This window comes from Rhinolophus sinicus, chromosome 7, assembly GCF_057876585.1.
Source record: "Rhinolophus sinicus isolate RSI-liver-muscle chromosome 7, RSI-T2T, whole genome shotgun sequence".
In the NCBI taxonomy this organism is placed as follows: domain Eukaryota; kingdom Metazoa; phylum Chordata; class Mammalia; order Chiroptera; family Rhinolophidae; genus Rhinolophus; species Rhinolophus sinicus.
The window spans coordinates 5,867,478-5,890,535 of record NC_142507.1 but is presented as its reverse complement, the minus strand read 5'-3'; the positions used below and the strand labels follow the sequence as shown (position 1 = coordinate 5,890,535).

Here is a 23,058-nt window from a genome sequence, read left to right as displayed (position 1 = left end):
AATAACTGGTGGCTAGCTACAGTGTAATAATCTAGAGTTTATGTGCATGACTTATTTCTTTTGGTGTTTTATGGACCTACAAAAATATATTTTAAAAATGTACCTGACATCTGTTCATCCTCAGAGTTAAGCCTGTATCCCAAGCATTAGTTCCTAGATGCTAAGAAAACTTAATAGTAATAATCAGTCAGCAGTTCAGCAGTGTTACTAACAGAACTAAAATTTAACTGAGTATTAGGGGTTAATAGTTTGGAAAACCGGTAGACATTTTGGAGAATGCATACTTCAATGGGCATTACATAAAATAATCATTCTTACAAAGGATTAGATGTATTACGAATCTCAAAATCATTTTTCTTGTCAATATAAAGTAGGCAATACATTTCCCATCACATTTTCTAGGGCTTTAGACAAAAACGGTGGTTTAAAGGAGCTCACTGAAAGAATTCCTACTTATTATTCATAAATCATAAAGCAACTTCTCTGTCTCAAATTTAAGAAACGATAATATATCTGAAAGTAGAAATGTCACTTAATAAAAACAACATCCCCTGTTTTCCATCCAAATTTAGTCTCCTGCTCTACACTTGGTTAATGCCATCAAAGGGCAGCACCAGCCTGGCTAGGAAAATGGAAACAAGTCCTGCTTCAGAATCTCACTGTCTCTGGTTAATACTATCCTTCCACGACTGCTCTGCCTTCCTGAATAAGGAGAAGGTCAGGAAAGTTCCTTCAGAGGATACTTAAGTTACTCCATTTCCAGGGAAGGAAATGCCAGGCCTACGCCATCATCTCTACTTCCTTCTCTCTTTCCTGCACCACTTCCTCCTTTCCTAACTGCAGGTGCACACGCGCGCGTGCACACACACACACACACACACACACACACACACACACCCCTTATGGCAGCCCAGATCCTGGGAAGAAACTTCCTGTCACTCACCAATGCCTTTGGCTACTATCTGGCTGCATCCACGCCACAGCTGGGATGACGAGCCTACTGTTTTATTTATGATATAATCAGCTACTGTAAGACGCTGAACAGTAACTGCTGTTCCATTGCATTAAAAAACCCTTCTTAGCCCTATGTTATAAACATTTAAAAGTCTCTCTTTTACCCTTTAAAAAAAAAGCACAGCAGGAGGTAGATAGAGGTCACCGAGAGTCTCTAATTCATCTGCATTTATAGTAGGTGTTGCAAGCTCTATTAGCAGAAAATGTATGACAGTCAGACCCAAGTTTAATGTTGTACTTAAAATACCTGCCTCTCCAGCTAATGCCAGAAGCTGTGCCCATGATTGGTGGCATGTAGACACTTACTAGCAAAAGCTTCCCTTTTGGCAGAAACTATCGGTTGGGAAACTGCTGTTACAATACTATATTTGAGTATCATCGCAGAAAATCCTGCCTAGGAGAGATTTCTCTTTCCACACAAGGTAGCACTGAGTATACACCATGCTTTCTGCCAGTACAGACATTGACATGCGCTAAAATACTGAATGGTAACTGGACATGTAGGCACAGTGTCTTGCAGTTCACCACTGGACGTTATTTTCAATAGGGAAAATAATGCTCTTATCATTGCACCAGCATGCATTTCCTAAAAATGGCTTCGGCACCAGTACATGAACTGAGCCCCCTGAAAAAGTTTGGAAAGGGCTGCCTGCCGCTGATCAGCCTATAATTATAATGGCTTCCTTACTGGACCCATTTCTTCGTTGGACACTGCCATCTTGTGAGTACTAAATACATCATCAGTGAGTCTCATTCTCATGTATTACACTAATTCATCATTGCAATGACAACTGCTTCTGATCTATTAATGCAATACATCAGAGTGAGGTGTTTGAATGGGGTATTAGTCAGAAACCAGTACCATCTACATACAACCAGTTCCAAAATCCAATTCCATTTCATTACACGGCACCCACAGCATGCTAGAGGCAGACTAATACTATGAACATTCTAGCATCATCAGAGGAATTATTTGCATTCTCATTAAATTATCAGCAAAACCTTTTCCTTTCCTGGAAATGGATCTGTCTGGTAAGTCAGTGATTCAGACTCCATGAGCTCACCGTCCCTTACGATGAGTGAGAGTTATTTTGCAGTGGCCCATGAATAAAACAAAACTCTTTTCCCTGTCCTCCCTACTTCACATTCCATAGTCGTTAAAAAAGACATCAGATTTTCTCATCTAAAACACACTTTCTTTGGTAAACATACACGTTGCATTGAATTCTCTCTGTTTGGAATCACTAGACTCAGACTAAATATTTGTACTTCTGTACATATTATACATGGAAAAAAAAAGAGACAAGAAAAAAGCAGCTGATTTGGCTGTAGAGTCAGTTAGGCTGCACTCTATGCATGTGTCATTTGTCACAAAGCTATCATAAAACACACCCAACCCCTCTGTTCTTCATTTCTGTATAAGACACATTTATTAGTGTTTGTAAAGCTTACTGTGAAATTTAAATTGTATAGTCTGTTGTTCTTTGGTTGGTGTTAGGAACAAGATTTTGAGTCATCTTTAATATTCATATTTCAAAAATTGCATGCAACCTTCATTAAAATGTTTTTTTGTTGTTGTTTTGTTTTATTTTTTTAGGAATTCACTTTTTCACCTGCATGTTTTGTTGTTGTTGTTGCTCAAGTTGGAATCCCTCGAGCGTTTTCCATGGTGTTTCATAACAATAATCCAATATAATTTAAATGAAATGGGTATGGACATTTTATAGCACTAACCTTTGAATTAAAGGTAAGACCACAATGAAGCAATATTACAGACTGGTGCCATAGCTTCTGACACAATTGAAATCCAAGTGTATCATACCCTCCTACTTTTGTCCCAGAGCGTTCAAATAGACTATTTTGTTTAAAAAACATTTATCTGTTGTTAATGTCTTTGGAGAATTCATCTTGGGGTTTATACTGAAGATAAATGCAGGCGTGTGAAGGTTTATGAAAAATGCCTCTGCAAGTGACAGCAGCCTGACGTGAGTTACCGCCGCCCGGCTCACATGTGGGGCATCCACTTCTTGCCCTGCATTCGTTATATTTTCTTGCCATGTATTTTTCTCCCTGTTATTGAGATGTTTTGATATTGTATACTGCTACTATGAAATGCCTACAGTAAATCTGAAAAGAATGATATACATCATTACATTTTTATATTCTATATATTGCTATATACCTAATGTAGAAAGAGTCACCTCAATATCAATCGCATGCCTCGAATATGCATTTCATTTAAATGTGGGACGAGAATAACAACAAACAGTCATTAAAAACGACTACAAATAGAAGAGACGCTTTACAACAGTGGTAGTGACTTTGGAGCACGAAAGTGTGTGTGTGTGTGTGTGTGTGTGTGTGTGTGTGTGTGTGTGTGACGAAGAGAACAAAACAATGGTAAATAATGCATGTCTGCTAGAAATATAGGTTAATCAATCTAGTTTGAATCCGTGATAACGCTCCCTGTCACTTAAAAAATGAATATAGATGTTTTTAAACACGTGACTCTTTTATTGAGTTTATAATTCTGTTTTCCTTTTTTTTTTTTCCTCTCCTTTGTTAACTAAGTTATTGTGATCTCGAGGTTTCTTTTCTGTATGTTTCTCATAATAGTTGTCACAATTAATGTAATTTTTGTGTCTTGCTAATTAAAGAATTACCTTGAGATTTGGATGCAGTGTACGTGCAAAACACGTGGGTATGGAAAAGAACATGCTCATGATTTGTTCAGTTATCATCTTTTTTTTTCTTTGCCTTAAATGGTGCCCAACAGTATTTAATAGTATTTTGCTACACTTGCAACTTTTAGGTTGTCCATCTTACAACTAGTGCTGGTCCCTAGTAAGGCACCCATTAAAAGCAACCTCCCAGCCTGTTGGCCGCCCTGGGTTAACACAGGGAAAGTGCCTTCTGTGCTCTGAAGCAATGTTGGAAGAGAGCTCACGGTGACACAGGTTCCCCTGTGCCATCTCAGGATGTCACGAGGAAGGGGAAAGATGGCCGCACTCCATCACTGTGGATGCATTCAGGGGCCGCATGAATGTGAAATATGACCAACTCTGAATGGAAGAGTGGTCAGAAAGCCAAGAGCAATTACTTCAGCTTGCAAAACGTTTCAACGATTCCCTTCCCAGGACAAGAGCAGAGTCCCCATGTGCTGGGATACTCTTCAAACTATATTTGGACAATGTTTGGTGAGGCTCCTTCCACGAGCCACTGGGAGAGGGGTGAGAAATTATTTGACGTACCAACAGTACTGACTCAGGTACTTCCGAAACCCAAACCCTTATCCTATGTCATCTTTGTTAGAGGAAGTCTGATTTGTTCCCATTTTCCAACACTCTGGGAAGAAAGCTGAGGTAAGTAGCTTAATTTATAGATGGATGGCACAGACTTATTCAAAAATTCTCAGTACGTTATCATGAATCACATAGGCCTATTAAACTAATTGCTAAGTAAATTGAAGCAGTATTACCGTAGAATTTAGGAGAATTTATCATCAATCTGAAGAGATCTTTGGTGGTCTCATGCTGCCCCCCACAGATATGTCTCAGAACATTCATTATTCCATAATTACGGAGTCTCTTTGAAGAGGCTAAAAATCCCTAGATGCCTCTCATCAATTATTTTCACCTGTTAATTCATTTTGTGTGAGGTAATAACCTCGGCATAATAACAAATGTGCAAGTACTCCGATTTTGCAATTAAAAGCAGCAGGGCTTCTATTTTGATCATACAGACTGTGACATCCATCATAGAAAACAATTTGGGCCTAGCAGGATGACAGATGCCGCACTGATGGCTCTACTAACTAACTGCCTGTCCTAGGGAAAAAAAAAAGAAAAAAAAAATGGTCGGGCTTCAGCCCACAGCTGCGAGCTGGCTGATAGCTCCTGACCAGTCAGCAGGAGAAAGCAGGCACTGACTAAATTACTGCCAGGTAATTTTACTTGGCAAAATGAGGATTTCTGAGCCATTAACGTATGCATTCCAGGGGCTGCTGTGATTTGGAAACAAATAGCCCTTTTCATTTGAAAATGACTGGAATCACAGCCAGTGTTCAGGACGTTTTGTTTCTCAGGCTTTTACATGAAAAATACAATGTAATTATTTCTGGCCCCTTTCACATCTTATTAGACACAGAAGGCAAGGTGGTTATCTCTGCTCTCTTAGGCGAAATCTATACACAGAATTTTTTTTTTCCCTCCAACCTCTGGACAGGTGACTAAATAATAGAAGAGTGCTCATTTTTGTCTTGCACTTGGTGTCAAGCCAAGTGAGCTATGTCACGGCATCGAATCCCGTCACCCCAGCTCACCTGAATGGCACCCACATGAGCCTGATCACACTTCCGGGATGATTTGCACACCTGGCCCCCTGAACACACCAGCCGCAGGAAAGGGAATTAGATGCTAATAGATGAAGATGAAAGGTTTCTGCCCTTAGTTTTTACAATCATAACATTTCAAAAGATCTCATAAAACACGCTGTGCCTTCTCTTTTCATTTCAAAATTAAAGCGCTTGCCATCTTACTTTAGGTTGGAATAACTGTTGTCTTTTTGGAAACGCATGCTGTTGTGCTAGCGCCAATCTGGAAAAATCATACAAATGTGCAAAGAAGTTTTGGCTAATTGAAAACATAACATCTGCTTTATTACCTTCGATAAGAAAAGGTCTCAATGGAAACTGAGAGGCTTTGCATCTATCTATATTTCTCTTGCAAAACTAAATTCAGGGAATCGATGATGGACTATAAGCCACTGAGTATAATAAAAGCAGATATGAAATGCAAACAAAACCCCTATCATTGGAAATTGGTATGTGTCTAGGATTATGTGTTCAGATTTCTTCCGTGTGAAACAGGACAACAAAGGATGAGAGAAAGACAAAAGGTTTAGCACAGCATGAACTTTCTCAGCTGCCATGCACCTTAGAACAAGAAGAGGGCCCCGTTTAGGGTAGGAACAGATGATAACGCTTGCATTTTACACTTTGCTCCCACATTCCTTGCAGACAAACAAAGAAGAACACTCTGTTTCTTGGGGAAAATCTACTGTTTCTTAGTTCATTGTATCAGACTCATAAACCCTGTCAGCAAGAAAGATGAATAGATAGAGGCGGGACGTGTTGCTGAAGAAACACAGAGCCGGGAGAGAGAAACGCTTGCTTCTTTTTTTTCAAGGATCCAATCAGGATTCTTCCTAAACCTTTTGAAGGTAGTCCAGGGTTGGACATGGGTCTCCTTTGATTTCCAGCAGGGTGATCCTTTCACAGTCACTATTAATCAGTCCTTGAAACTTGTGCAAAATACCTCTGTGTGAGGGCCCAAGTCTCTGCAAGCGTCCCGGGAAGTTGAACGCACACGTTCTTTTCATCAGAGAGCATGATGGAAAATCAAATGGAGGAGATGCGTTAGAGCAACGAAATGGCAATTACCCACGCGAGATGGTCTTTAATGGGATGCCAAGGGGACTCACTGGCCCCTTCTGCACACGCGCTGGCTGTAACTAATGCTCGGGAGCCATCAACAAATTATGATTCGCAACACTTTTGCTGCCGCAGTATTAAGCCTGAAGTCCAATGGAGAAAATATATGGTTTTTATTACAAAATTGTTCTTGTTTACAATTCTAATATCCTCTTCATTATCTACTTTTGCAGACATTCGAGGCAGTTCTGAAGACCTGGGGCAGCATTGGTCCCGTCATAAAGAGAAATGAATGTGGTTGAAGTCGGCCTCGCTGCCCTCTGGGAAAGCTGAAGATAGGGGCATACGAGGCTCTGTTTTTGAAATGAAAATGATTAAAGGTACAGACACCTTGCTCTCGGAGAAGCCACTGAAACTTTTAATAAAATACCTGGACGCATACACACAAAAGCATCTCTCTTTTATTCCCCTGTCTATATACGTCATTCTCTCTCTCTCTCTCTCTCTCTCTCTCTCTCTCTCTCTCTCTCTCTCGCTCTCAAATCCAATTGGAGTCTTTAAGAAACAGCTTGCTTTAAAGACTAATAAGCGTAAAAATGACCTCATCATTATAAAGAATGCATCTGTTTCACTCAGCAATGGCTCACTCTCTTAAGGATCAGGCACAGGGAAACCAGGAGAACTTTCTCCAAATAGTCAGTAAGGTCCTTAGAATCTCTCTTTAACAGGTAGTCTTTACAACAGTGACAGGCTTAATCCAGCTTCTTGAAACGCTTAAGAGTGAACGGCCTGGCAGTCACCGCTGTTGGAGATTTGCACCCCAACTTGCATCATGTAGGATTTCAAGAAAGGGTCTCATCAGGTGAAGCAGGGAAGAAAAGGCATGCCAGTGGAGGTTAGAAGGAATGCTTTCAGAGGGAGCCGACTCAAAGTATCTTGAACAAAATGGCTCATATATCAGGAGAAAACGTCATGAAATAACTCAAAGGAAGAGAGCGGAACCTTTGCCATCCAAGGGCCAAAGAACAGCAGTCAAGTTTCACCTCTCTGATCCTCCCAACCTTAATCATTTCATCAGGTCAAGTGATGAGCCCCATACCGAGCTGGAGGGGTAAGTAACAGCCCCACTCTCCTAATATTTTAACTTCATTCTTTGATTTCCAAAACTTTTGTACTTCCATTTTTCTTCTCTTCCTTCTTCCTTCCTTCCCTCCCTTCATCCCTCTTTCTTTCTTTCTTTCTTTCTTTCTTTCTTTCTTTCTTTCTTTCTTTCTTTCTTTCTTTCTTTCTTTCTTTCTTTCTTTCTTTTTTTTCTTGCTTGCTTGCTTGCTTGCTTGCTCTCTTGCTCTATATTTTGAATTCATTCTTGCGAGCGCCCAACTCAGACACAAATGTGTAACTCTAGATATACGGGAAGAATAAAAGTCCTACCATATTCTTAGATTGTTTTCATTGTTTCATGGTTTACTTGGTTGGTTATTCATGAGTTAATGTGACTTCCTTACACATATAAAATTTATAGAGGATAATCAAAGGTCACTGAGGTATGTCATCTACACGCACACTCGTGTTCAGATAATTTCATCACATTGTCTGCTCTCTAAACAGACTTAGCCAACTGGTCACTCATTCCCATATTCTCAAGTGGGATTGTGTAGAAGCCACGTTAAGCCACACATCAAGGTCATTTCAATAGCATTTGAAGAATGTCACGACTTCACTCCATTAAGCAGCTAGAGTATACAAAAGACAGTCATACTGTCATGAAACTCCCCTCTACTCTTTCTTCAGTCAGTGCCCACTTTGCTCCCATGAGTTTAGATTTTGTTTTCTCTGCTGATTCCTTGTTCTGGGCCTCCACTTCAGACAGATGGAGAAAGCATTTGCCCATACACAGTAATTCCAGGGGTACCAGGCACACAAACTGCTGTGATAGCCACCTTTCCTCTCCTGGAGCCTGACACAAAGTGTCTGAAATCCCACAATTAGATGTCCTGTCCTTAGGACTTGGAAGGTTTTCTCACCTTCCAGAGTCATTTAATTAAATGTGAATACCCTTAAGTATAAACACATTAATTGAAAGAGCTAATACTTTGTTGGAGATCAGTTGGCAAGTGACTTAGAAGAAATCTAGCTTGGTGATAATAGTGCAGTACCATTACCGTGACGGAGACCCTGCTCTGTACAAGTCACTGTTCTAACTCCTTTCCTGGTCGAGATTATTTAAGCTCCACAGCCACCCTTTGTAAATGAGAAAATCAAGGCACAGGGAGGGTAAGACACTCAGCTGCTAAAGACTGGAAACCACAAATCACACCCACGCATTCCGCCCCCAAATCTGACATTCTCAATGAGACAAACTCCACAATTCAACTCAAATCCACAATTGAAAAGCAAAGAGTGATGCCACTTGAAGGAAAGAACACTTAAAGGTGCTGCTACAAATCACGCCCCTTTCCGCACCCTCGGCTGAGGCCCGTGGCATGACTACAACACCCTTCAACACGGATTCCATGACAGCAAACAATCACTGTCTCTTCCAGTCACCAGAGATTTCTCCAGCCACTCATCCAGCCTTTTGCTTACTGATCCTACTTTGCTGTATCCTCTTCCTCAGAAGTTGCCCATCTTATCTCATTAAGATGCAAGCACCTGTTTGGAAAGTTGCTGTCCAAGGATGAAAAAAGGGTGTGATGCTGAGTCTGGGGTTTCCTCATGCAATGTCTGTCTCATTCATCACCAGTTATTGTTCAGGTCCAAACATGTACTTAATTATGAAGTAAATTTCATAAACCAAATGGTGGAAAGCAATGCAAGTCCTTAGTGGATGCAGTGTTTTCATTTTGTACATTGAACAACAGCATAAAAAATATATATATTCATATATATATATATATATATATATATATATATATATATATATATTCATTTGAGCATCCTGGTTTTATCCTAAGTTACAAAACAAGAAATCAATTCTTATTGAATTCAATTGATGTAAGGTCATGATTATGTATAATCAGAAACAAATGCTAAATATTTCTAGTAAAATATTTCAGCTTGCTGAAAAATATATATATATATAAAATATATATAAGTGGACACTTTGGTCAACATTGCTCGTGTGTGTGTGTGTGTGTGTGTGTGATATATCTTATTTTTTATTCTCTATATATATTTATTCTATACATATATATATTTCTCTATATATTTTATTCTATATATATTTTTATTATACACACACACACACACACACACATATATATATATATATATATATATATATATATATATATCCATCTTATTTTTTTCAACAACCAAATGGATAAAGGCATACCTCACTTTTTTGTGCTCCACAAATGTTGTGTTTCTACAAACTGAAGGTACACCCACCACAAGATAAGAGACGCATTGCCACTCACTTTATTGTGCTACTTGCTTTATTGTGCTACTTGCTTATTGTGCTGTTTGCATGGTGGTCTGGAAGCGAACCTGCACCATCTCTGAGGTCTGCCTGTCGAATGCTGTGCGTACGAACACAACAAAGGGCAGGTAAGAATCACAAGGGAAGGCTGTATTTGGTGGAGCAAGAGCAATGGAGAACACATCTTCGGATTAAAACCCCGCATGCCGTAGTACTAGCTTTCTGACCATGGTAAAGTTCCTTTAATCTCTCTGAACTTCTATTTTCCTTTTTGCTTTTCACTGTAGTTATCATGCTGTTTATTGGATTCCCCAAACTTATTAATCTCCTAACTGGAAATCTGTACCCTTTTACCAACATCTCGCCATTTCCCTCACTTCCCAGCCCCTGGAAACACCCATTGTACCGTCTGTTTCTATGAGTTGACTTTTCAGATTTCACAGGCAATCCATTTTTTAATCAGTCAAGTAGGAACAAAAATTAATACTACTTTATGGTATTACTGTGAAGAATAAGTGAGATACAGATTGACTTATTTTTGATATATAAGGTAAGTACTTGTCCCATGGTAGAAACACAATAAATATGTATTGATACATTTTGGTGCTGTTTTTCATTGATTCTGCCTAATAGAGGTCATCGTTTTAAATTTGTAGTTTCATTTATTCTTTATCTCAGATAAATTTTCCACATTTAAGATCAGTGCTTTTTATGTAACTTTATGTTTTTGAAAACCAAGTAATTAATTACACAGTTTCTGTATTTTCTTTCTTTCTTTTTTTTTTTCCATATCACTCATCTTAACCATCTTATGAGTTTCTTTTGCTTTCCTGTGTATTGAGGGAGAGGTTTTAAACCCTACTCTAGTATCTCTAATTCAAATTTCTACAAAAACGATAAAGAAAAAAAAAAAAAAAAGATTCAAATTAGCAAAATGAGGAGTGAAAGTGGAGACATTACTACTGACCTTACAGAAATAAACAGATGTCAAAGGAACATTATGAGTAATTGTATGCCAATATATGTATTAGATAATCTAGATGACACAACAAATTCCTACAAAAATACAGCTACTGAAAATGGCTCAAGAAGAAATAAAAAAAATCTGAATAGACCTATAACAAGTAAAGAGATAGAATAGTAATCCGAACAATTAATTTATTTAGTTAATTAATTAAATTTCAACAATGAAAAGCACAGGACCAAATAGCTTTACTGGCAAATTTTACTATATACTTAAAAATAATTCACACGTATACTTTAAATTAATAAAGAGGAGGGAACACTTCTCAACTCATTCTATAAAGCCAATATTACCCTGTAATATTGAGAAAATCATTGAAATAAACAGGAGACTAATATTCCTTATGAATATACCTGCAGAAATCCTCAACAAAATAGTATCACATTGAATCTAGGAATATATAAAATGGATTGTACACCATGACCATGTAGAATTTATTCTAGATATGCAAGGCTTATTTAGTGTATGAAAATCAATCCATATACCATGTTAATAGAAGAAGGATAAAACCCAAATCATCAGATCATCAAAATAGATGCAGAAAAATATTAAACGGAATCCAACACCGATTTATTATTATTTTTTTTAAATCAACAACCTAGGAATAGACATAAATGATGTCAACCTTTTAAAGGGCATCTATCATAACAAAACAAAACAAAACAAAGCTGTAACCACACCGTACGTAATGGTGAAAGAGTGAATACAATTCCCCTAAGATTAGGAACAAAGATGTCACTTTCATCATTTCTATTCATCATTGTACAGGAGGTTCTAGCCAGAGTAATTAGCTAAGCAAAATAAATAAAAGTTGGCCAGATTGAAAAGTAAGAAGAAAAACTCTTTCTATTTGCAAATGACATGATCTTATAAGACAAAAAATCCTGAATAATCAAAAAAAAAATAAATAAATACTATCACAGTTAATAAACGAGTTCAGCAAATTTGTAAGATACAAGAGCAATATAGAAAATGTAGTTCTATTTCTATACATTAGCAATGAGAAATGTATAAAGGAAATAAGAAAAAAAATTTACAATCTCAACAAAAAGGAAAATCCTTACGAACGAATGCATAAAATTAAATATAAGACTTGCATACTGAAAAGGACAAAACATTGAAGTAAATGAAGAAGTTTATAGAATGGAAGACTTAATATTGCTAAGACGGAAGGACTCCCCGAATTGATATACAGATTCAACACAATCCCTATCAAAATTCCAGTTGCTTTTTCTGCAGAATTTGATAAAGTACTCCTAAGTTTCTTATGGAAATTTAAGAGACCCAGAATAGTCAAAACAACCGTGCAAAAGCAGAAAAAAGTTTAAGGACTCTTACTTTCTGATTTCAATTCTTATGAAAAACCTCCAGTAATCAGTACTGTGTGATGCTGGCATAAGGATAGAAATATGAATCAATGGAACAGAATTGAGAGACCAGATATAAATTCATACATCTAAGGACACTGATCTCCCACAAGGATGTCAAGATAACGTGATGGAAAAAGAACAGTACTTTCAACAAATACTGTTGGGACAACTGAATACCTACATGCAAAAGAAGAAGAAATTACAGAGTGTTGGTTCTTAGCTTTGGCAAAAATACTTCCTTGCTCTTGCAGTGTAGGTTGCACACAAGTGGCAAGCTCTGACCTGGTTTTTCCTCCATAAGACATTATCATCACACTTCATCTCATAAAGAGGAAGTCTTAACCTTTCCATTCTCTCTCCAATGCATGATGCTTACATAGGAGGTAGGAGGAAGGAGACCTGAAGCGTACAATGCAAAATGTACGTTATATCACATCACCAAGTTTCAGGGTGGCACTAGTAATTTGACCATTAAACATACACAATCATCTTAAGTATGCATTTTTCCTGGGCGGAATTGTCTACTTTGGAAAAATCATGACTTCTTCAACTAGCAGCCATTTTTCCTCTCTTCATCATTAAGATAACCCTGATTTCCCAGGACTTCCAGCAAAAACATATATTTTTAACCTTCCTTGCAGCTAAGGACAGTTATGATATCCAGCTCTGGCCAATATGATACAAGCAGAAGCTACCTGAGAATTTTGCAAAAAAAAAAAAAAAAAAAAAGTGATCCCTTTACCTTTATTCCAGATTGAAATGCAGAAGTGACAACCAGAGCTTCAATAGCCATCTTGTGACAAATTCACCGTAAAGAAAAGGCTAAGAGAATCCTAGAACCCATCCCAAACATCTATGAGCCCTAACCTCATATCACCAGGCAAACAATTTTCTGTTATGTTGGGATAAATACAACCCCAATTTCATTAGGCTACTATATTAGGGTCTCCTTTACCTGAAGCTAAATGTAATTTCTAACCAATACACCTAATAATGAAATCTAACTGGTAAATGTCATTATTTCTGCTCTTTCATTACAAGTTGTTCTTTTTCCTGGTATTACTTGAATAATTTTCCCATATACCACATTTTAAGAATCCCAATGTTAGATTTGTTTTCACATTATTACAATGTAGCAACTGTATTTTTAATGGAAAGATGTCATACTGTTTCATAAGAGGGATATAAATTAATAAAGGGAATTTCATAACAATATTACTGAAATAAATTGTACTCATTGGTTTAGCACACAAGAAAATGAAAAGTGAAAATAAGCCTAGTGACTCAGACTTCCCTTGTTAGTGGAAATAATGTATACACATAAAAATGCTGAAAGAAAATCAGAATACATAACATCAACATCAGGGAACCTCACTGATTTAACAACAGTGGAGATTTGCAAGAAAATAACACGATGGGGTAAGAATGAAATTTCTTCACAAAAGCATCAGACTCAGTTCTCATTACCCTGATGTCTGGTTTTCCAAGGGGTTAAAATATTTAAATAGCTGTTGTCCATGCGTTACTTTGAAGCACCGACCAATAGCCCTATGCATGCCTATTCTTTCCTATTCATGTAACAAGTATCCATCCAGGACCTGCCACGTGCCAGAGACTCCCAGGCTTGGAGCCAGGTATCAGAGGTAATTAAAACACACTGGCCCCTGCCCTCATCCGGATTACACTACAGGGTGATATGTTTAAAGGAACCAGAAATATATAACAAAAATTCTAAAACGTGCCATGAAGTAAAAACCAAAATGTTTCTGCTACAGAAAAAAAAAAACAAATCGGTGGGGGTAATCACTACTTTGGTTATAATAATCAGAGAATATATTTCTGAGATGGTTCATTTAAACTGAGACCTAACTGATAGGAAGGAGGAAACAATAATGACGCGATGAACTTGACAAGAGCTGGGGAATGGGGAAGATGATGTACATCGAGATAACATTTCCAAGAAGAATGGTGGGAAATGCAGTAGTTAGGGACCTGTCACCACAGATCTTTCTAGGTAGCATTTTTGTCTTTCTCCGTCTTGCCTCAATAAATAAGCAGTTGTCCTCATAGTTGGTTCCTAATGGGAAGAAAAAGGCTAGATCCAAAGGCCTTATGACTATCCTTTTCTTCTGTAAATAACACATGCCTAGCAGCCATGCAATTATTTGTTCCAATAGTGACATTTAGGTCTAGGTTTAGGCTAGAGCAAATGCTGATGCAAGAATCAAATACATGAATATCTGTAGAAATGATCAAAGTTTTTCACCAAACCTCTCTCTGTGTGAAACACAGACAATTTTAAGGATTAGGTTAATTTTAGGACAAATGACAAGTGAAGATGCTAAAAGCCAGGAGAAAAGATCAAAGATGTGATCATCATAATTTCTCATTCTTCATCAAGGTTACTGGAATTTCAGGGCTATCTCCTAGTCTTTCGTTAATGGATATAGTAGGGACCCCACCGAATTCTTTCCTTAATAATCTCTCTCCCATTTTTAAACTCACTTCTATCCAGTTACCCTATGTGATGTAATGAATATTTTACCAGGATTATGCACAGCCCTAAAGGTAAATTATATAATTCAGAGTGCTGGGTTATAATTCCCAGGTATAATGAAGTGTATCAAAAGAAGGATTTCTTCTGTGTCATTTTTTCCCATTGCTTTTAAAATGTGCAAGGGTAGTTTGTACCCCATATTCCAGAATTTCCTGAATAAGTCAGAGTCGCATCTGGAATCATACTTGGGGTACATGACTCAGGGTAGTGGTTATGATGCCATCAGGTGTCAAGAGAACTCCGTATAAATAGCTCTTCCATCTGCAGGCATCTATCTGGCCTCATTTTAGTCTCAGTTGTCAACCCATTGGGAGCATACTTCAGAGGGGAAATAGACATTTAGACTTTGATTCTATCTTTCTGAAGGGTGTGTCCGGCCAAAATGCCCTGGGAAAGGAGGACTGTAAACTTGAAGGATAGATAAATACGAGCTTGAACCAAACGTACTGCCAAAAGGACACAAGTTTGCCACCAGGAATAAAATGTTTCTATTAAGACTCTGTGAAGGGTAAGGACAAAGGAAAAGATGATTTTCATCATCCTGTGACTTTCACTAAATGTAATCTCAAGCGAGCTAACCTAGAGAAGGGACTCAGAACGGTCAATTGTCTCACGACTTTGCAATTTTAATAACTTTGTAAATAATGGGGTTTTGCGTATGGTTTACCTTCTAATTCCTCAGCTTAAGAGCTGCTCCCATGTCTGAAATGAAATGTAGAAACAAACAATATCCCATAACCCTGAAAAATCAGGTTATTCTATTGAAAATAGGGATACGGGATAAAAAAAGGTTCATTTACCCCTATGTTGGCTGGATTTGGAGTTGATTTCCATTATCCTGGCTCTGATAGAATCCATGTGGACGTGGGTGCTTAATAGATTTTGTTTGGTGATGGTGGTGTGGGGGGGTGGTTATTTCTGCAGCTGGTTTTGTGCTGAAGCCAAAGGAGTATAAAATCCTTTTAACGAGCCTCCCAGCCCCCATTTGTGATAAACATAGGAGGCTGCCTCACCAGCACTGGCAACACGCAAAGTTGTTTCCTTCAGCCGGGAGATAAGAGGGTCTTAACGGGTGGCTCTGAGCACTGCAATTCCTATTTCACGCTCAGTGCATACGACTTAGGTTAACTCTCTTCATATGTCATGGATTCTTTCACAAGCCCACACTGCCCTTCCCGAGACACAACACTTCCCATTTCCCCCAAGTGTGCAAAGCTAATTGCCTTAAACCACATGGAATGTTTAAATTCAGTAATCAGAGGTGTGCATATTTAACTGGCTGTATCTAGATGATTAATTTCTCGTGTCTCTGTGTAAATAGTACTATACTCCAGTGCTTTCAGGCAATAGAATATCTGTATTAGCTGTTCAATTCTGAAATTCAAGACGCCGTTGTCAGTTGTATCACTAAACATGTATTGGTGGCCCAGATATGAACTAGTGTCCCATGATATAAGATGACAGTCCTAGGCCCCAGTTTAAATTATGCAAGCTGTTCTTCCTGCTACAGATGCATTTGCCATGCATACCAAAGGATCTCTGTCTCTTTTAAGCCTCTAACAAGTAAAGGGGATGCCTTTTATTGATCAAAATTATAGAGGAAATATATTCCTCCATATGTCACAAGATGCTATAATTGCAAAGTGGCATATCTTGTTCCTGAAATTATCATCTCTGCATGTGATGGTTTATGGGCAAGAAGATTTACTTTTTATAAACAACTGCATTTAATAAACATGATTAACATAGATAAACCTGATTTTAAAAAAATCAAACAATGCAACAGGAAATGGCACTTTGACTCTGAAAACCACTTCCTGGAAGTGACAATGTGAACATTTCCTTGTATATCTCCCAGGTATCTTCATGCATCTGTGCATATCACACACACACACACACACACATACACGCACGCATGCACGCACATGTATTTTGTCTTTGCCACTTACTGTATCAGCAAATAAAACCATACAATCTATACATTATACATCATTATTTCTGGTGCCTGCTTAGTATTCTACTATATGAATTTATCATATTTTAAGTGAACGCTCCTCTATTAATTCTTTTACATTTACAAGATCGAGAATTCGCCATGGGCATTCAAACACATATTTTTGTGCTCACAGGTAAATATAGCTGCAACCCAAATTTCTAAAAGTTGATTCTAAAAGTTGCCATGATGACTCAGGAATACAAGGACAGACAGAAGGTTTTTATTTTCTACAGGTTATTTCCTTTGTATTCCAAAGTCATAATATAATAATTGCCCACGTAAACTTTGGAATCATTGAGTCAGTATGAATAAAAGGAGAAAAAGAAATAATGCTAGCTTGAGTAAAAAGATGCAGGAGTACTTTTTAGTTTCTCAATTCCCATAGCATACGAGTAAACTGACCTCCTCGCATAGGCCACACGGTGGAAATAAAGCATCATTCATAAACAAATACGTCATGCCCTACCCCACCATTTCCCGAGACGCAAGCGTCATTCTTACCTTTGAATGCAGGCATCGTTTGGGTGGTATTTCTTCAATCCTGAGGTGTTCTTATTTTTCTTCCCTGAAACAAAAGGTGGGTGGATATGCAGGTGTGTCAATGTTTGGTAATTGCTCTCAAGGAAGTTAGGCTTCCACACTCCCACGAAGACTAGAAGACAAGGGTCTTTCTTTTCTTTCTCTCTCTCTCTCACTGTCTTTCCTTCCTTAATTTTTTTTTTTTTTTTTTTTTTTTTAACTTGTGGTGAGTGCTTTAATATTTGGTGTTTTCCATTACCGGATTTTTTTTTTTTCCTGAAAGTCCTCTCTTTCTTGATGGTTACGTTTAAAAAGGATGGTTCCCAGGTCCTTGAGAAAGACATTCCTGAGTTGTAGAAGATTTACATCTCTAACAATGGTAGAACATACCTGCAAGGAACCAGACCTTAATGTTTTATGAATTTTTACAAACTTCTGTAATTGGGAAGATTTCTACAAGGAAAGCACTTCAAAGCAAGTTAGGTATTTTTGTTATGTAACTTATGTCAGTGCAGAAAATATGTTGTGCTTTTCACCAGGATTATATATTAAAACATTATTTTCCTATGATTTAACATGAACCCCATAAATGACTCTGTAAAGAAAGGAATTTGATTTTTGTGAAACTACATTATTAAAAGATACACTCGTGCCAGATTTCAACTACGTTTTACATAATTACAAATTTGAAGAATAATAGTTTGGAATTTCTGAAGGTTTGACATAGGCATTTTTTTAAAATCTTGGACTATCTAGTCCATTTCCAGCAAAAAATGAAATGTCTAAGAAAAAGAGAGGAATATTTAAAGCTTTCATTGTCAGAAACAAAATGTACTATGAAAATGTCTGTCTTGCCACAAATAAATAATGGAATGTAACACTGGTTAGGATTGGATGATGGTACTTCTTCAAAACCTTAAGTCTCTTCCCAAATCCAGCTGCCTGAAGAGGCTTGCAAAAATTCATTTTATCAATATGTTCCTACCACCTCTGACAGCACTGCTTAGCAGAAGGTTGGACACGTATTGTCATAAACACTAAAAGCATGAATTTGCCATGAGTGTACCAAGTAAACATAGACCTTCTGACTATGTCACTTTACCCCATCTATTTTACCATGTAATTTTATATTTTATGAGTAATTCATCCAATTATTAACCTTTCAGATTGGTTTTAAAATGGCCAGTCTTTCACTGGAATCTGACTATATGAATTGTAACAGCCACTTGAAGTGTTTGGGGGGAAATCACCACTATGCCAATTGTCTAGGAGAATATTATTTGACTTTCTTCTGTATAAGGATGCTTGATCATATTCACACAGTTTTACCAAGATGGAAAAAAAAATCTGTTTGGGAGAACTTAGAAGCTCAGTTGAACCATTTTGTTTTGTCATCACACGTTAAATAACACATTTTTGCATTGAAAAAATATATTTACAATGAGACTTTATGTGTTCAATAAGTCTTGGGCGTACTGATCATAGCCCCCTCATTCCCCACACTGGTGTTAGGAAAGAGTGTACTTTAGGTACCTCAGAACTGTGTACCCTGAAATGTAATATTAACTAATCAGAAACTGTCTAACATACACATTGGCCTCAAAAGGGACTTGTAGGAACTTATGACTTCATTCATATTTGAATAATGTGAAAAATCCTTTCCAGTCTCATTACCCTAATTCCACATTGAGTTTTCTCTTCCTAACTACTCATATGTGGCACCCAGGTTCCTTTGTAAAAATGCAGGTTCTGACCATGCAAAACACTATGAGCATATGTGTGTGCAGCTTTCATTGGAAAACCAGCTAGTTCTTTGAAAGGGACATAATGCTTTGTATCAATTTGTCTCTTACATCATTAGAGGTTTCTGTACTTTTACTTCCAATTTCATTTTATCCATAATTTCCATAGTTAATCTTTAGATCTAAGTCGGAAAAAAATCCTAAACTGTCAAAAAAAAATCTAATTACATCTGGGGATAGTATTTATTTGCAAAAATAATAATACTAACAATACTAGCAATAATTTTAGTCGGTCTGCATTTTGCTGCCTCTGATTTTCATGTCATTATTTCTTTTTTCCATTTGGGAATGAACAGCAAGATTTTCTCTCTCTGCGACATCATGATCACTATATCTAATTAAAATCACCCTTTTAAAATTCAAACTCACACCTAATACTTGTAAAACAACAAATCGGTCTGAAAATAGGAGATGGTGTGTCCTTCGTCATATGATAAATATTTTAGAAGGACTCCCAATGCTCAGTGCTATAATTTTTAGTCAGATATCGGGCTTCATATCTTGTTACTTTTAAATTAAAGTTATAGAAAATATCCTTAAGGATATTTTGAATTGCATTCATTTATTTATTCCACAAATAATTGTTGAGTACCTATTAGGTACCACTCGCTGAACTAGGGACTGGGCATACAGACAGATAATAAACTAATTAATTACCATTTTGACAATGAGATCAATGACACAGTACAGATATGAGCAAAGTGCTGGGAAATCACAGTGTGGACATCATTGTAATTACTCCATAAACATCAACCGTCTGCTTTATCATCAGGACATTGTCTGGTGAAGGATGTTAATTGATCTTCTCAGACCTCAACTGACAACAAATCTCTCCCACTTGAGTTTTGAGTTCATCAAGAGAAACAAACATATCAGTAGACGACTGCAAAATTCCACCTTTACTACTTGCAAAATGCTACCTTTGAGGATATATTTTCAGTGTGCAGCAACAATGGTCTTTTTAATCTTGAACCTCAAAATTACATTGAGGTGTTCCCTTAGTCCCAGTCAGAGGATAACTACCAGATAATGTGATGGTCTCACTTGTAAAAACTTACCATACGGGTGAGCTGCTGGAACCAAAGTGGAAGCGAAGAGCCATACATGCTAATTCCTCGCCCAAGCTCATCCATCAGATAATGTGTTCCTCTCCTTGAAAGGAGGAGGGATGCAGTCGATGACCAGGAACTATAGGGACAGAGAAAACAACATCCTCTGTTAGAAACAAGGCAACGTGCCCAAAATGGAGTCACGTATGCTAAACCCCACATCTTCAAACCAAGATTGAATCAGTTTTGGCTCTCCCAGAAATGGCGTCTTACACCAATCAGGAATCGCCAGACCACTGCATCTGTGTGATAGCTCCCCTAGAGGAGAGTGGCTTGGCCATAACCAATCTGCTTTTTTCCTCCAGTATAACTTCCTTGCTCCTGCTTCCTTCTGCCTATACAAGTCTTCCATTTCATACAGCTCCCCAGAGCGCCTTTCTAGCTGCTAGATTGGATGCTTCCTGATTCATGCATGAATCAATAGTTGAATAAAGCCCATACAGTCTTTTAAATTATTCAGTTGAATTTTGTTTTTTGACAACCCCAAATATGTATGTTGAAAACCCTAAAAGAGTAGTATAATTGCTTTTATCTGGAAACGCCAGTCTATCCTTCTCAGCCTTTAAACATCACCCATTAAGTACCCTTCCATGTTTCAGCAAGGAGTGTTCGCCTCACTGTGCTGCCCTCAAATCTGCACCACCAAATGCTTAGGAAACCTTGGGCAACCTTCTGTCACCATCATTTATAAGCAAAAATGAGAGAAAACATGTTTTCTGCACAAGTAAATGAAAATTAACCAGTCTTTTCTCAAAAGAGGAGAATCTGAAACTTTTCTTGACAGTGAAAATTTTTTATTCTTGCTGAGCACTGTTTAAAACTCTCCTCCAACAAAAATAACCATCCATAATTTTGTTATCTGTGCTACTGTTTATAAAATAATAAAGTGGGACTTAAATAAGCAAAGATAAATAAAAAGCAGATGTTTGACTAAAGCCTTCCATAATTCTGCAGAGCATAGAGATTTTCAGGGGCAAAGGTTGTGGCAATTCCGAAATAAAGGCTTTTGTTTTGTTTTTTATTAGAAGATAAAGATAGATTATAAAACAACCACAACAAAAACAGTACGCACAATAGTTGGTGACAGTGGCACTTCTGTACTTTGGATCATCTTTCAAATGACGTAGGGAAACATCGAAGCCCTGAAGTCTCCCTGACAATCATCACCCCCAAAGTCTGATCCACTCCCTTCTCTACCACATCCCGTTCAGTTTCTACCACAGCTGTTGCAAGACTTTCCCCAAGCTCGCCTCTCATCCTGACGCCCTTTCCACTTAGCAGATGACCCACTTCCTGCTGCATCAAAAATAAACACAACTACCAGCGTGAGCTTCCCAACTCCCTCCCCCTCCCACCCCAACCACTTTCATCTCTTCACCTGCTCTTACATCTTTCTGGCCTTCCTATTCCGTTCCAAAATTAATATTGTGTATCTGCTCTCCTCCCACCTCCATGCCTTTTCCTGTTGCCTCTCATTGCTAGAGTATGTTTTTCCTTCTTTCTCTTAGGATGCCACTTTCTTTTTCCCCAGTAATTCCTGCTATTATCAAGCCTAGGTTTCCAGATCCTCAAAATGCTCTGTCATGTACCAAGCATTCAACGCTATAGACCATGTCTCCTTTTGAAATCCCTCAGCTTCTAAGATGCTATAATCTTTTGGTTCTCTTAGATGTTCATTTTGTCTTTCTTTCACTAGCTCCTTTTACTCTGAAGTTCTCTTACTTGTTATTTTCCTATTATTGACTCTTAGTACTTGACCTATAAATGCTATCTCTAAATCATCACAAATATGGTCATCACTTGCCTAACAACCAAATAATAGTTGACTTACAAATTAGTTCCCAATAGACTGCTTCAAGTCCTATCTCTTTTGAGGTTCAGGCAAGCATTTCTGAGTGCCTACTAAACATCTCCTTTTTTTTCTATAGATACCGACAACTGAGCAAGCACTGGGGGAAAGGGGCAAATATTTATTCATTCGCCATTCCTATTTCCAAGTGGAGAAACACCCATTAGGATAACACATTCCCTGGACAGGAGAAATATCCTAATTAATTGGTGATTTTTTTTTTTTTTTTTAATAAAACTTCTGTGCCTTCAGCTCCTGTTTGTCCTTGGGAGGTGGCTGCCAGCAGGGAGCGTGGGCTCAGATCTGTTGCTCAGTGCTGTTAAGTTTTACAAGGGAGGCAATCTCCTATGAGAGTTTGGCCTAAAGTATTCTGGGAACACATATCTAAACTAAATAATCACACTTAGTAAAAAGTGCAAGTCAGAGAACACTTAAAAGAACTAGCAAAATCTGAAGACCAAATAGGCATTTTCCAGTACAAGGATGGAATCTCAGATATTTTAAATATAAGAAACACCATAAAATACCAAGAAGTCTAAGCAGAAAAAAACAATGTCCCTGGAAAATAGGGTATGTGTGGTGAAGTTTGAGACCCGAGGACAGAATACCTGGAGATTTGGGAAGGAAACCTGGAGATCTGAGGATGAGCTATCGAGGAGATCTTTCGGGAAGACTGGACGTACATTAGGAAAGTCTCCATAAGCCTCAAGAAATTCAGATCTTAACTTGTGGGCACTGTGAAGATATAGGAGACATTTAATTAGTTAGGCAATAAAATTAATTCTGAATTTTAAAACAATAGCTATTATATCAGTATGGGAGATTAATTGGAAGAATAACTGCTATGTGTCCAGAGTCTAAAGCAGCATTTGGTTCACTGCAGGGTTGGCAAAACACAGTTGTTGAGTGAATAAAATGCATAAATGGGTAGAAAAGCTAAGATACAATTCAGAATGTTCTAAGCGG

At 37.7% G+C, this 23,058-nt stretch overlaps 1 long non-coding RNA gene across 1 annotated transcript in view; it reads right to left on the bottom strand.

The window, feature by feature from the left end:
• LOC148757627 (uncharacterized) overlaps positions 1-22,829 on the bottom strand; it is a 329,614-nt gene extending 306,785 nt beyond the window's left edge. The window contains exons 1-3 of the long non-coding RNA XR_016021683.1: positions 22,701-22,829; positions 20,193-20,322; positions 17,315-17,378 (exon numbers count right to left, since the gene is read on the bottom strand). This is a non-coding gene — a long non-coding RNA (uncharacterized LOC148757627). The remainder of the gene's footprint in view (positions 1-17,314; positions 17,379-20,192; positions 20,323-22,700) is intronic.
• Between the last annotated feature and the right edge of the window lie 229 nt (positions 22,830-23,058).